This window comes from Scyliorhinus torazame, chromosome 16, assembly GCF_047496885.1.
Source record: "Scyliorhinus torazame isolate Kashiwa2021f chromosome 16, sScyTor2.1, whole genome shotgun sequence".
NCBI classification, from domain to species: Eukaryota; Metazoa; Chordata; class Chondrichthyes; order Carcharhiniformes; family Scyliorhinidae; genus Scyliorhinus; species Scyliorhinus torazame.
The window spans coordinates 195307922-195322319 of NC_092722.1; the positions used below are offsets into that span (position 1 = coordinate 195307922).

At 63.3% G+C, this 14398-nt stretch overlaps 1 long non-coding RNA gene across 1 annotated transcript in view; it reads right to left on the bottom strand.

The window, feature by feature from the left end:
* LOC140393364 (uncharacterized) overlaps window positions 1-14152 on the bottom strand; it is a 29527-nt gene extending 15375 nt beyond the window's left edge. The window contains exon 1 of the long non-coding RNA XR_011935581.1: window positions 14031-14152. This is a non-coding gene — a long non-coding RNA (uncharacterized lncRNA). The remainder of the gene's footprint in view (window positions 1-14030) is intronic.
* Window positions 14153-14398: the final 246 nt, after the last annotated feature.

Genomic DNA, 14398 nt, shown 5'->3' on the forward strand with positions numbered 1-14398 from the left:
GCACAGACTCGGGTCCCATCACCGTGTGGAGATCACAGGCACAGACCCGGGTCCCACCACCGTGTGGAGATCACAGGCACAGACCCGGGTCCCATCACCGTGTGGAGATCACAGGCACAGACCCGGGTCCCATCACCGTGTGGAGATCACAGGCACAGACCCGGGACCCATCACCGTGTGGAGATCACAGGCACAGACCCGGGTCCCATCACCGTGTGGAGATCACAGGCACAGACCCGGGTCCCATCACCGTGTGGAGATCACAGGCACAGACCCGGGTCCCACCACCGTGTGGAGATCACAGGCACAGACCCGGGTCCCATCACCGTGTGGAGATCACAGGCACAGACCCGGGTCCCATCACCGTGTGGAGATCACAGGCACAGACCCGGGTCCCATCACCGTGTGGAGATCACAGGCACAGACCCGGGTCCCATCACCGTGTGGAGATCACAGGCACAGACCCGGGTCCCACCACCGTGTGGAGATCACAGGCACAGACCCGGGTCCCATCACCGTGTGGAGATCACAGGCACAGACCCGGGTCCCATCACCGTGTGGAGATCACAGGCACAGACTCGGGTCCCATCACAGTGTGGGGGAATCACAGGCACAGACTCGGGTCCCATCACCCTGTGGCGATCACAGGCACAAACCCGGGTCCCATCACCGTGTGGAGATCACAGGCACAGACCCGGGTCCCACCACCGTGTGGAGATCACAGGCACAGACCCGGGTCCCATCACCGTGTGGAGATCACAGGCACAGACCCGGGTCCCATCACCGTGTGGAGATCACAGGCACAGACCCGGGACCCATCACCGTGTGGAGATCACAGGCACAGACCCGGGTCCCATCACCGTGTGGAGATCACAGGCACAGACTCGGGTCCCATCACCCTGTGGAGATCACAGGCACAGACCCGGGTCCCATCACCGTGTGGAGATCACAGGCACAGACCCGGGTCCCACCACCATGTGGAGATCACAGGCACAGACCCGGGTCCCATCACCGTGTGGAGATCACAGGCACAGACCCGGGTCCCATCACCGTGTGGAGATCACAGGCACAGACCCGGGACCCATCACCGTGTGGAGATCACAGGCACAGACCCGGGTCCCATCACCGTGTGGAGATCACAGGCACAGACCCGGGTCCCATCACCGTGTGGAGATCACAGGCACAGACCCGAGTCCCATCACAGTGTGGGGGTCACAGGCACAGACCCGGGTCCCATCACCGTGTGGAGATCACAGGCACAGACCCGTGTCCCATCACCGTGTGGAGATCACAGGCACAGACCCGAGTCCCATCACCGTGTGGAGATCACAGGCACAGACTGGGTCCCATCACCGTGTGGAGATCACAGGCACAGACCCGTGTCCCATCACCGTGTGGAGATCACAGGCACAGACCCGGGTCCCATCACAGTGTGGAGATCACAGGCACAGACTCGGGTCCCATCACAGTGTGGAGATCACAGGCACAGACCCGGGTCCCATCACCGTGTGGAGATCACAGGCACAGACCCGGGTCCCATCACAGTGTGGAGATCACAGGCACAGACTCGGGTCCCATCACCGTGTGGAGATCACAGGCACAGACCCGGGTCCCATCACCGTGTGGAGATCACAGGCACAGACTCGGGTCCCATCACAGTGTGGAGATCACAGGCACAGACTCGGGTCCCATCACCGTGTGGAGATCACAGGCACAGACCCGGGTCCCATCACCGTGTGGAGATCACAGGCACAGACCCGGGTCCCATCACCGTGTGGAGATCACAGGCACAGACTCGGGTCCCATCACCGTGTGGGGGTCCCAGTCACAGACCCGGGTCCCATCATCGTGTGGGGGTCACAGACCCGGGTCCCATCATCGTGTGGGGGTCACAGTCACAGTCCCGGGTCCCATCACCGTGTGGGGGTCACAGTCACAGACCCGGGTCCCATCACCGTGTGGGGGTCACAGTCACAGACCCAGGTCCCATCACCGTGTGGGGGTCACAGTCACAGACCCGGGTCCCATCACCGTGTGTGTGGGGGGGGGGGTCACAGACACAGACCCGGGTCCCATCTCCGTGTGGGGGTCACAGTCCCGGGTCCCATCATCGTGTGGGGGTCACAGTCACAGTCCCGGGTCCCATCACCGTGTGGGGGTCACAGTCACAGTCCCGGGTCCCATCACCGTGTGGGGGTCACAGTCCCGGGTCCCATCATCGTGTGGGGGTCACAGTCACAGACCAAGGTCCCATCATCGTGTGGGGGTCACAGTCCCGGGTCCCATCACCGTGTGGGGGTCACAGTGTGGAGATCACAGGCACAGACCCGGGTCCCATCACCGTGTGGAGATCACAGGCACAGACCCGGGTCCCATCACCGTGTGGAGATCACAGGCACAGACCCGGGTCCCATCACCGTGTGGAGATCACAGGCACAGACCCGGGTCCCATCACCGTGTGGAGATCACAGGCACAGACCCGGGTCCCACCACCGTGTGGAGATCACAGGCACAGACCCGGGTCCCATCACCGTGTGGAGATCACAGGCACAGACCCGGGTCCCATCACCGTGTGGAGATCACAGGCACAGACTCGGGTCCCATCACAGTGTGGGGGAATCACAGGCACAGACTCGGGTCCCATCACCCTGTGGCGATCACAGGCACAAACCCGGGTCCCATCACCGTGTGGAGATCACAGGCACAGACCCGGGTCCCACCACCGTGTGGAGATCACAGGCACAGACCCGGGTCCCATCACCGTGTGGAGATCACAGGCACAGACCCGGGACCCATCACCGTGTGGAGATCACAGGCACAGACCCGGGTCCCATCACCGTGTGGAGATCACAGGCACAGACTCGGGTCCCATCACCCTGTGGAGATCACAGGCACAGACCCGGGTCCCATCACCGTGTGGAGATCACAGGCACAGACCCGGGTCCCACCACCGTGTGGAGATCACAGGCACAGACCCGGGTCCCATCACCGTGTGGAGATCACAGGCACAGACCCGGGTCCCATCACCGTGTGGAGATCACAGGCACAGACCCGGGACCCATCACCGTGTGGAGATCACAGGCACAGACCCGGGTCCCATCACCGTGTGGAGATCACAGGCACAGACCCGGGTCCCATCACCGTGTGGAGATCACAGGCACAGACCCGAGTCCCATCACAGTGTGGGGGTCACAGGCACAGACCCGGGTCCCACCACCGTGTGGAGATCACAGGCACAGACCCGGGTCCCATCACCGTGTGGAGATCACAGGCACAGACCCGAGTCCCATCACCGTGTGGAGATCACAGGCACAGACTGGGTCCCATCACCGTGTGGAGATCACAGGCACAGACCCGTGTCCCATCACCGTGTGGAGATCACAGGCACAGACTCGGGTCCCATCACAGTGTGGGGGAATCACAGGCACAGACCCGGGTCCCATCACCGTGTGGAGATCACAGGCACAGACCCGGGTCCCATCACCGTGTGGAGATCACAGGCACAGACCCGGGTCCCATCACCGTGTGGAGATCACAGGCACAGACTCGGGTCCCATCACAGTGTGGGGGAATCACAGGCACAGACTCGGGTCCCATCACCCTGTGGAGATCACAGGCACAAACCCGGGTCCCATCACCGTGTGGAGATCACAGGCACAGACCCGGGTCCCACCACCGTGTGGAGATCACAGGCACAGACCCGGGTCCCATCACCGTGTGGAGATCACAGGCACAGACCCGGGTCCCATCACCGTGTGGAGATCACAGGCACAGACCCGGGACCCATCACCGTGTGGAGATCACAGGCACAGACCCGGGTCCCATCACCGTGTGGAGATCACAGGCACAGACCCGGGTCCCATCACAGTGTGGAGATCACAGGCACAGACTCGGGTCCCATCACCGTGTGGAGATCACAGGCACAGACCCGGGTCCCACCACCGTGTGGAGATCACAGGCACAGACCCGGGTCCCATCACCGTGTGGAGATCACAGGCACAGACCCGGGTCCCATCACCGTGTGGAGATCACAGGCACAGACCCGGGACCCATCACCGTGTGGAGATCACAGGCACAGACCCGGGTCCCATCACCATGTGGAGATCACAGGCACAGACCCGGGTCCCATCACCGTGTGGAGATCACAGGCACAGACCCGGGTCCCACCACCGTGTGGAGATCACAGGCACAGACCCGGGTCCCATCACCGTGTGGAGATCACAGGCACAGACCCGGGTCCCATCACCGTGTGGAGATCACAGGCACAGACCCGGGTCCCATCACCGTGTGGAGATCACAGGCACAGACCCGGGTCCCATCACCGTGTGGAGATCACAGGCACAAACCCGGGTCCCACCACCGTGTGGAGATCACAGGCACAGACCCGGGTCCCATCACCGTGTGGAGATCACAGGCACAGACCCGGGTCCCATCACCGTGTGGAGATCACAGGCACAGACTCGGGTCCCATCACAGTGTGGGGGAATCACAGGCACAGACTCGGGTCCCATCACCCTGTGGCGATCACAGGCACAAACCCGGGTCCCATCACCGTGTGGAGATCACAGGCACAGACCCGGGTCCCACCACCGTGTGGAGATCACAGGCACAGACCCGGGTCCCATCACCGTGTGGAGATCACAGGCACAGACCCGGGTCCCATCACCGTGTGGAGATCACAGGCACAGACCCGGGACCCATCACCGTGTGGAGATCACAGGCACAGACCCGGGTCCCATCACCGTGTGGAGATCACAGGCACAGACTCGGGTCCCATCACCCTGTGGAGATCACAGGCACAGACCCGGGTCCCATCACCGTGTGGAGATCACAGGCACAGACCCGGGTCCCACCACCGTGTGGAGATCACAGGCACAGACCCGGGTCCCATCACCGTGTAGAGATCACAGGCACAGACCCGGGTCCCATCACCGTGTGGAGATCACAGGCACAGACCCGGGACCCATCACCGTGTGGAGATCACAGGCACAGACCCGGGTCCCATCACCGTGTGGAGATCACAGGCACAGACCCGGGTCCCATCACCGTGTGGAGATCACAGGCACAGACCCGAGTCCCATCACAGTGTGGGGGTCACAGGCACAGACCCGGGTCCCATCACCGTGTGGAGATCACAGGCACAGACCCGTGTCCCATCACCGTGTGGAGATCACAGGCACAGACCCGAGTCCCATCACCGTGTGGAGATCACAGGCACAGACTGGGTCCCATCACCGTGTGGAGATCACAGGCACAGACCCGTGTCCCATCACCGTGTGGAGATCACAGGCACAGACCCGGGTCCCATCACAGTGTGGAGATCACAGGCACAGACTCGGGTCCCATCACAGTGTGGAGATCACAGGCACAGACCCGGGTCCCATCACCGTGTGGAGATCACAGGCACAGACCCGGGTCCCATCACAGTGTGGAGATCACAGGCACAGACTCGGGTCCCATCACCGTGTGGAGATCACAGGCACAGACCCGGGTCCCATCACCGTGTGGAGATCACAGGCACAGACTCGGGTCCCATCACAGTGTGGAGATCACAGGCACAGACTCGGGTCCCATCACCGTGTGGAGATCACAGGCACAGACCCGGGTCCCATCACCGTGTGGAGATCACAGGCACAGACCCGGGTCCCATCACCGTGTGGAGATCACAGGCACAGACTCGGGTCCCATCACCGTGTGGGGGTCCCAGTCACAGACCCGGGTCCCATCATCGTGTGGGGGTCACAGACCCGGGTCCCATCATCGTGTGGGGGTCACAGTCACAGTCCCGGGTCCCATCACCGTGTGGGGGTCACAGTCACAGACCCGGGTCCCATCACCGTGTGGGGGTCACAGTCACAGACCCAGGTCCCATCACCGTGTGGGGGTCACAGTCACAGACCCGGGTCCCATCACCGTGTGTGTGGGGGGGGGGGGTCACAGACACAGACCCGGGTCCCATCTCCGTGTGGGGGTCACAGTCCCGGGTCCCATCATCGTGTGGGGGTCACAGTCACAGTCCCGGGTCCCATCACCGTGTGGGGGTCACAGTCACAGTCCCGGGTCCCATCACCGTGTGGGGGTCACAGTCCCGGGTCCCATCATCGTGTGGGGGTCACAGTCACAGACCAAGGTCCCATCATCGTGTGGGGGTCACAGTCCCGGGTCCCATCACCGTGTGGGGGTCACAGTCACAGTCCCGGGTCCCATCATCGTGTGGGGGGTCACAGTCACAGACCCGGGTCCCATCACCATGTGGGGGTCACAGTCACAGACCCGGGTCCCATCACCGTGTGTGTGTGTGGGGGGGGGGGGGGGGTCACAGTCACAGTCCCGGGTCCCACCATCATGTGGGGGTCAGAGTCACAGACCCAGGTCCCATCTCCGTGTGGGGGTCACGGACCCGGGTCCCATCACCGTGTGTGTGTGTGGGGGGGGGGGGGGTCACAGACACAGACCTGGAGCCCATCACCGTGTGTGTGTGTGGGGGGGGGGGGTCACAGACACAGACCCGGGTCCCATCACCATGTGGGGGTCACAGTCCCGGGTCCCCTCATCGTGTGGGGGTCACAGTCACAGACCCAGGTCCCATCACCGTGTGGAGGTCACGGACCCGGGTCCCATCATCGTGTGGGGGTCACAGTCACAGACCCAGGTCACATCTCCGTGTGGGGGTCACGGACCCGGGTCCCATCACCGTGTGTGTGTGGGGGGGGGGGGGGGGGGGTCACAGACACAGACCTGGAGCCCATCACCGTGTGTGTGTGTGGGGGGGGGGGGGGTCACAGACACAGACCCAGGTCCCATCACCATGTGGGGGTCACAGTCCCGGGTCCCCTCATCGTGTGGGGGTCACAGTCACAGACCTGGAGCCCATCACCGTGTGTGTGTGTGGGGGGGGGGGGGTCACAGACACAGACCCAGGTCTCATCACCATGTGGGGGTCACAGACCCAGGTCCCATCACCGTGTGGGGGTCACAGTCACAGTCCCGGGTCCCATCATCGTGTGGGGGTCACAGTCACAGTCCCGGGTCCCATCACCGTGTGGGGGTCACAGTCACAGTCCCGGGTCCCATCATCGTGTGGGGGTCACAGACCCGGGTCCCAACACCGTGTGGGGGTCACAGACCCGGGTCCCATCACGTGGGGGTCACAGACCCGGGTCCCATCACCGTGTGGGGGTCACAGACCCGGGTCACAGTCACAGACCCGGGTCCCATCACCGTGTGGGGGTCACAGACCCGGGTCACAGTCACAGACCCGGGTCCCATCACCGTGTGGGGGTCACAGACCCGGGTCCCATCACCATGTGGGGGGTCACAGACCCGGGTCCCATCACCTTGTGGGGGGTCACAGACCCGGGTCCCATCACCATGTGGGGGGTCACAGACCCGGGTCCCATCACCGTGTGGGGGGTCACAGTCACAGACCCGGGTCCCATCACCGTGTGGGGGGTCACAGACCCGGGTCCCATCACCATGTGGGGGGTCACAGACCCGGGTCCCATCACCTTGTGGGGGGTCACAGACCCGGGTCCCATCACCGTGTGGGGGGTCACAGACCCGGGTCCCATCACCGTGTGGGGGGTCACAGACCCGGGTCCCATCACCATGTGGGGGGTCACAGACCCGGGTCCCATCACCGTGTGGGGGGTCACAGTCACAGACCCGGGTCCCATCACCATGTGGGGGGTCACAGACCCGGGTCCCATCACCGTGTGGGGGTCACAGACCCGGGTCCCATCACCGTGTGGGGGGTCACAGACCCGGGTCCCATCACCGTGTGGGGGTCACAGACCCGGGTCCCATCACCTTGTGGGGGGTCACAGACCCGGGTCCCATCACCGTGTGGGGGGTCACAGACCCGGGTCCCATCACCGTGTGGGGGTCACAGTCACAGTCCCGGGTCCCATCACCGTGTGGGGGTCACAGTCCCGGGTCCCATCATCGTGTGGGGGTCACAGTCACAGACCAAGGTCCCATCATCGTGTGGGGGTCACAGTCCCGGGTCCCATCACCGTGTGGGGGTCACAGTGTGGAGATCACAGGCACAGACCCGGGTCCCATCACCGTGTGGAGATCACAGGCACAGACCCGGGTCCCATCACCGTGTGGAGATCACAGGCACAGACCCGGGTCCCATCACCGTGTGGAGATCACAGGCACAGACCCGGGTCCCATCACCGTGTGGAGATCACAGGCACAGACCCGGGTCCCACCACCGTGTGGAGATCACAGGCACAGACCCGGGTCCCATCACCGTGTGGAGATCACAGGCACAGACCCGGGTCCCATCACCGTGTGGAGATCACAGGCACAGACTCGGGTCCCATCACAGTGTGGGGGAATCACAGGCACAGACTCGGGTCCCATCACCCTGTGGCGATCACAGGCACAAACCCGGGTCCCATCACCGTGTGGAGATCACAGGCACAGACCCGGGTCCCACCACCGTGTGGAGATCACAGGCACAGACCCGGGTCCCATCACCGTGTGGAGATCACAGGCACAGACCCGGGACCCATCACCGTGTGGAGATCACAGGCACAGACCCGGGTCCCATCACCGTGTGGAGATCACAGGCACAGACTCGGGTCCCATCACCCTGTGGAGATCACAGGCACAGACCCGGGTCCCATCACCGTGTGGAGATCACAGGCACAGACCCGGGTCCCACCACCGTGTGGAGATCACAGGCACAGACCCGGGTCCCATCACCGTGTGGAGATCACAGGCACAGACCCGGGTCCCATCACCGTGTGGAGATCACAGGCACAGACCCGGGACCCATCACCGTGTGGAGATCACAGGCACAGACCCGGGTCCCATCACCGTGTGGAGATCACAGGCACAGACCCGGGTCCCATCACCGTGTGGAGATCACAGGCACAGACCCGAGTCCCATCACAGTGTGGGGGTCACAGGCACAGACCCGGGTCCCACCACCGTGTGGAGATCACAGGCACAGACCCGGGTCCCATCACCGTGTGGAGATCACAGGCACAGACCCGAGTCCCATCACCGTGTGGAGATCACAGGCACAGACTGGGTCCCATCACCGTGTGGAGATCACAGGCACAGACCCGTGTCCCATCACCGTGTGGAGATCACAGGCACAGACTCGGGTCCCATCACAGTGTGGGGGAATCACAGGCACAGACCCGGGTCCCATCACCGTGTGGAGATCACAGGCACAGACCCGGGTCCCATCACCGTGTGGAGATCACAGGCACAGACCCGGGTCCCATCACCGTGTGGAGATCACAGGCACAGACTCGGGTCCCATCACAGTGTGGGGGAATCACAGGCACAGACTCGGGTCCCATCACCCTGTGGAGATCACAGGCACAAACCCGGGTCCCATCACCGTGTGGAGATCACAGGCACAGACCCGGGTCCCACCACCGTGTGGAGATCACAGGCACAGACCCGGGTCCCATCACCGTGTGGAGATCACAGGCACAGACCCGGGTCCCATCACCGTGTGGAGATCACAGGCACAGACCCGGGACCCATCACCGTGTGGAGATCACAGGCACAGACCCGGGTCCCATCACCGTGTGGAGATCACAGGCACAGACCCGGGTCCCATCACAGTGTGGAGATCACAGGCACAGACTCGGGTCCCATCACCGTGTGGAGATCACAGGCACAGACCCGGGTCCCACCACCGTGTGGAGATCACAGGCACAGACCCGGGTCCCATCACCGTGTGGAGATCACAGGCACAGACCCGGGTCCCATCACCGTGTGGAGATCACAGGCACAGACCCGGGACCCATCACCGTGTGGAGATCACAGGCACAGACCCGGGTCCCATCACCATGTGGAGATCACAGGCACAGACCCGGGTCCCATCACCGTGTGGAGATCACAGGCACAGACCCGGGTCCCACCACCGTGTGGAGATCACAGGCACAGACCCGGGTCCCATCACCGTGTGGAGATCACAGGCACAGACCCGGGTCCCATCACCGTGTGGAGATCACAGGCACAGACCCGGGTCCCATCACCGTGTGGAGATCACAGGCACAGACCCGGGTCCCATCACCGTGTGGAGATCACAGGCACAAACCCGGGTCCCACCACCGTGTGGAGATCACAGGCACAGACCCGGGTCCCATCACCGTGTGGAGATCACAGGCACAGACCCGGGTCCCATCACCGTGTGGAGATCACAGGCACAGACTCGGGTCCCATCACAGTGTGGGGGAATCACAGGCACAGACTCGGGTCCCATCACCCTGTGGCGATCACAGGCACAAACCCGGGTCCCATCACCGTGTGGAGATCACAGGCACAGACCCGGGTCCCACCACCGTGTGGAGATCACAGGCACAGACCCGGGTCCCATCACCGTGTGGAGATCACAGGCACAGACCCGGGTCCCATCACCGTGTGGAGATCACAGGCACAGACCCGGGACCCATCACCGTGTGGAGATCACAGGCACAGACCCGGGTCCCATCACCGTGTGGAGATCACAGGCACAGACTCGGGTCCCATCACCCTGTGGAGATCACAGGCACAGACCCGGGTCCCATCACCGTGTGGAGATCACAGGCACAGACCCGGGTCCCACCACCGTGTGGAGATCACAGGCACAGACCCGGGTCCCATCACCGTGTAGAGATCACAGGCACAGACCCGGGTCCCATCACCGTGTGGAGATCACAGGCACAGACCCGGGACCCATCACCGTGTGGAGATCACAGGCACAGACCCGGGTCCCATCACCGTGTGGAGATCACAGGCACAGACCCGGGTCCCATCACCGTGTGGAGATCACAGGCACAGACCCGAGTCCCATCACAGTGTGGGGGTCACAGGCACAGACCCGGGTCCCATCACCGTGTGGAGATCACAGGCACAGACCCGTGTCCCATCACCGTGTGGAGATCACAGGCACAGACCCGAGTCCCATCACCGTGTGGAGATCACAGGCACAGACTGGGTCCCATCACCGTGTGGAGATCACAGGCACAGACCCGTGTCCCATCACCGTGTGGAGATCACAGGCACAGACCCGGGTCCCATCACAGTGTGGAGATCACAGGCACAGACTCGGGTCCCATCACAGTGTGGAGATCACAGGCACAGACCCGGGTCCCATCACCGTGTGGAGATCACAGGCACAGACCCGGGTCCCATCACAGTGTGGAGATCACAGGCACAGACTCGGGTCCCATCACCGTGTGGAGATCACAGGCACAGACCCGGGTCCCATCACCGTGTGGAGATCACAGGCACAGACTCGGGTCCCATCACAGTGTGGAGATCACAGGCACAGACTCGGGTCCCATCACCGTGTGGAGATCACAGGCACAGACCCGGGTCCCATCACCGTGTGGAGATCACAGGCACAGACCCGGGTCCCATCACCGTGTGGAGATCACAGGCACAGACTCGGGTCCCATCACCGTGTGGGGGTCCCAGTCACAGACCCGGGTCCCATCATCGTGTGGGGGTCACAGACCCGGGTCCCATCATCGTGTGGGGGTCACAGTCACAGTCCCGGGTCCCATCACCGTGTGGGGGTCACAGTCACAGACCCGGGTCCCATCACCGTGTGGGGGTCACAGTCACAGACCCAGGTCCCATCACCGTGTGGGGGTCACAGTCACAGACCCGGGTCCCATCACCGTGTGTGTGGGGGGGGGGGTCACAGACACAGACCCGGGTCCCATCTCCGTGTGGGGGTCACAGTCCCGGGTCCCATCATCGTGTGGGGGTCACAGTCACAGTCCCGGGTCCCATCACCGTGTGGGGGTCACAGTCACAGTCCCGGGTCCCATCACCGTGTGGGGGTCACAGTCCCGGGTCCCATCATCGTGTGGGGGTCACAGTCACAGACCAAGGTCCCATCATCGTGTGGGGGTCACAGTCCCGGGTCCCATCACCGTGTGGGGGTCACAGTCACAGTCCCGGGTCCCATCATCGTGTGGGGGGTCACAGTCACAGACCCGGGTCCCATCACCATGTGGGGGTCACAGTCACAGACCCGGGTCCCATCACCGTGTGTGTGTGTGGGGGGGGGGGGGGGGTCACAGTCACAGTCCCGGGTCCCACCATCATGTGGGGGTCAGAGTCACAGACCCAGGTCCCATCTCCGTGTGGGGGTCACGGACCCGGGTCCCATCACCGTGTGTGTGTGTGGGGGGGGGGGGGGTCACAGACACAGACCTGGAGCCCATCACCGTGTGTGTGTGTGGGGGGGGGGGGTCACAGACACAGACCCGGGTCCCATCACCATGTGGGGGTCACAGTCCCGGGTCCCCTCATCGTGTGGGGGTCACAGTCACAGACCCAGGTCCCATCACCGTGTGGAGGTCACGGACCCGGGTCCCATCATCGTGTGGGGGTCACAGTCACAGACCCAGGTCACATCTCCGTGTGGGGGTCACGGACCCGGGTCCCATCACCGTGTGTGTGTGGGGGGGGGGGGGGGGGGTCACAGACACAGACCTGGAGCCCATCACCGTGTGTGTGTGTGGGGGGGGGGGGGGTCACAGACACAGACCCAGGTCCCATCACCATGTGGGGGTCACAGTCCCGGGTCCCCTCATCGTGTGGGGGTCACAGTCACAGACCTGGAGCCCATCACCGTGTGTGTGTGTGGGGGGGGGGGGGGTCACAGACACAGACCCAGGTCTCATCACCATGTGGGGGTCACAGACCCAGGTCCCATCACCGTGTGGGGGTCACAGTCACAGTCCCGGGTCCCATCATCGTGTGGGGGTCACAGTCACAGTCCCGGGTCCCATCACCGTGTGGGGGTCACAGTCACAGTCCCGGGTCCCATCATCGTGTGGGGGTCACAGACCCGGGTCCCAACACCGTGTGGGGGTCACAGACCCGGGTCCCATCACGTGGGGGTCACAGACCCGGGTCCCATCACCGTGTGGGGGTCACAGACCCGGGTCACAGTCACAGACCCGGGTCCCATCACCGTGTGGGGGTCACAGACCCGGGTCACAGTCACAGACCCGGGTCCCATCACCGTGTGGGGGTCACAGACCCGGGTCCCATCACCATGTGGGGGGTCACAGACCCGGGTCCCATCACCTTGTGGGGGGTCACAGACCCGGGTCCCATCACCATGTGGGGGGTCACAGACCCGGGTCCCATCACCGTGTGGGGGGTCACAGTCACAGACCCGGGTCCCATCACCGTGTGGGGGGTCACAGACCCGGGTCCCATCACCATGTGGGGGGTCACAGACCCGGGTCCCATCACCTTGTGGGGGGTCACAGACCCGGGTCCCATCACCGTGTGGGGGGTCACAGACCCGGGTCCCATCACCGTGTGGGGGGTCACAGACCCGGGTCCCATCACCATGTGGGGGGTCACAGACCCGGGTCCCATCACCGTGTGGGGGGTCACAGTCACAGACCCGGGTCCCATCACCATGTGGGGGGTCACAGACCCGGGTCCCATCACCGTGTGGGGGTCACAGACCCGGGTCCCATCACCGTGTGGGGGGTCACAGACCCGGGTCCCATCACCGTGTGGGGGTCACAGACCCGGGTCCCATCACCTTGTGGGGGGTCACAGACCCGGGTCCCATCACCGTGTGGGGGGTCACAGACCCGGGTCCCATCACCGTGTGGGGGGTCACAGACCCGGGTCCCATCACCATGTGGGGGGTCACAGACCCGGGTCCCATCACCGTGTGGGGGGTCACAGTCACAGACCCGGGTCCCATCACCATGTGGGGGGTCACAGACCCGGGTCCCATCACCGTGTGGGGGTCACAGACCCGGGTCCCATCACCGTGTGGGGGTCACAGACCCGGGTCCCATCACCGTGTGGGGGTCACAGACCCGGGTCCCATCACCATGTGGGGGGTCACAGACCCGGGTCCCATCACCATGTGGGGGGGTCACAGACCCGGGTCCCATCACCATGTGGGGGTCACAGACCCGGGTTTCATTACGTTCTGCTGCATCCTGGTGCGGTATTGATGAATGGCCCTGAAAGTAATATTGATTGGAATTGGAGGTTTAGAGAACAAAGCTCGTTGAGATACTTACTGTGGCACATCTTTCCCGATAGATTAAACAGGCCAGTTGACATTACAAAGCGCTGTAAAACCACAGCTGCAGCCGATATGAAAAAGTTGAACGAACAGAAATCTCAACGAACTTTCAGCGTTTCTGACAAATGGCCAAATAAAGGTCGCTATGACATCAGGGAGAAACTCCAAAACACAGCTTCAAATAGTCATTTGCTGCTTCCTCCTTCCGGTATGTGGATGCTGTCAATTCCTCACTGACAGGGTCATTCTTCAGTGTGAACAATCTGCAGTGTTTTTACAGCTCATAATTCTGTAATTTTAACCACTTGTCTCAACTTCCAGACTGTATTCGCACTTGCACGCTGACAGCTGTCTCAGAGCCAC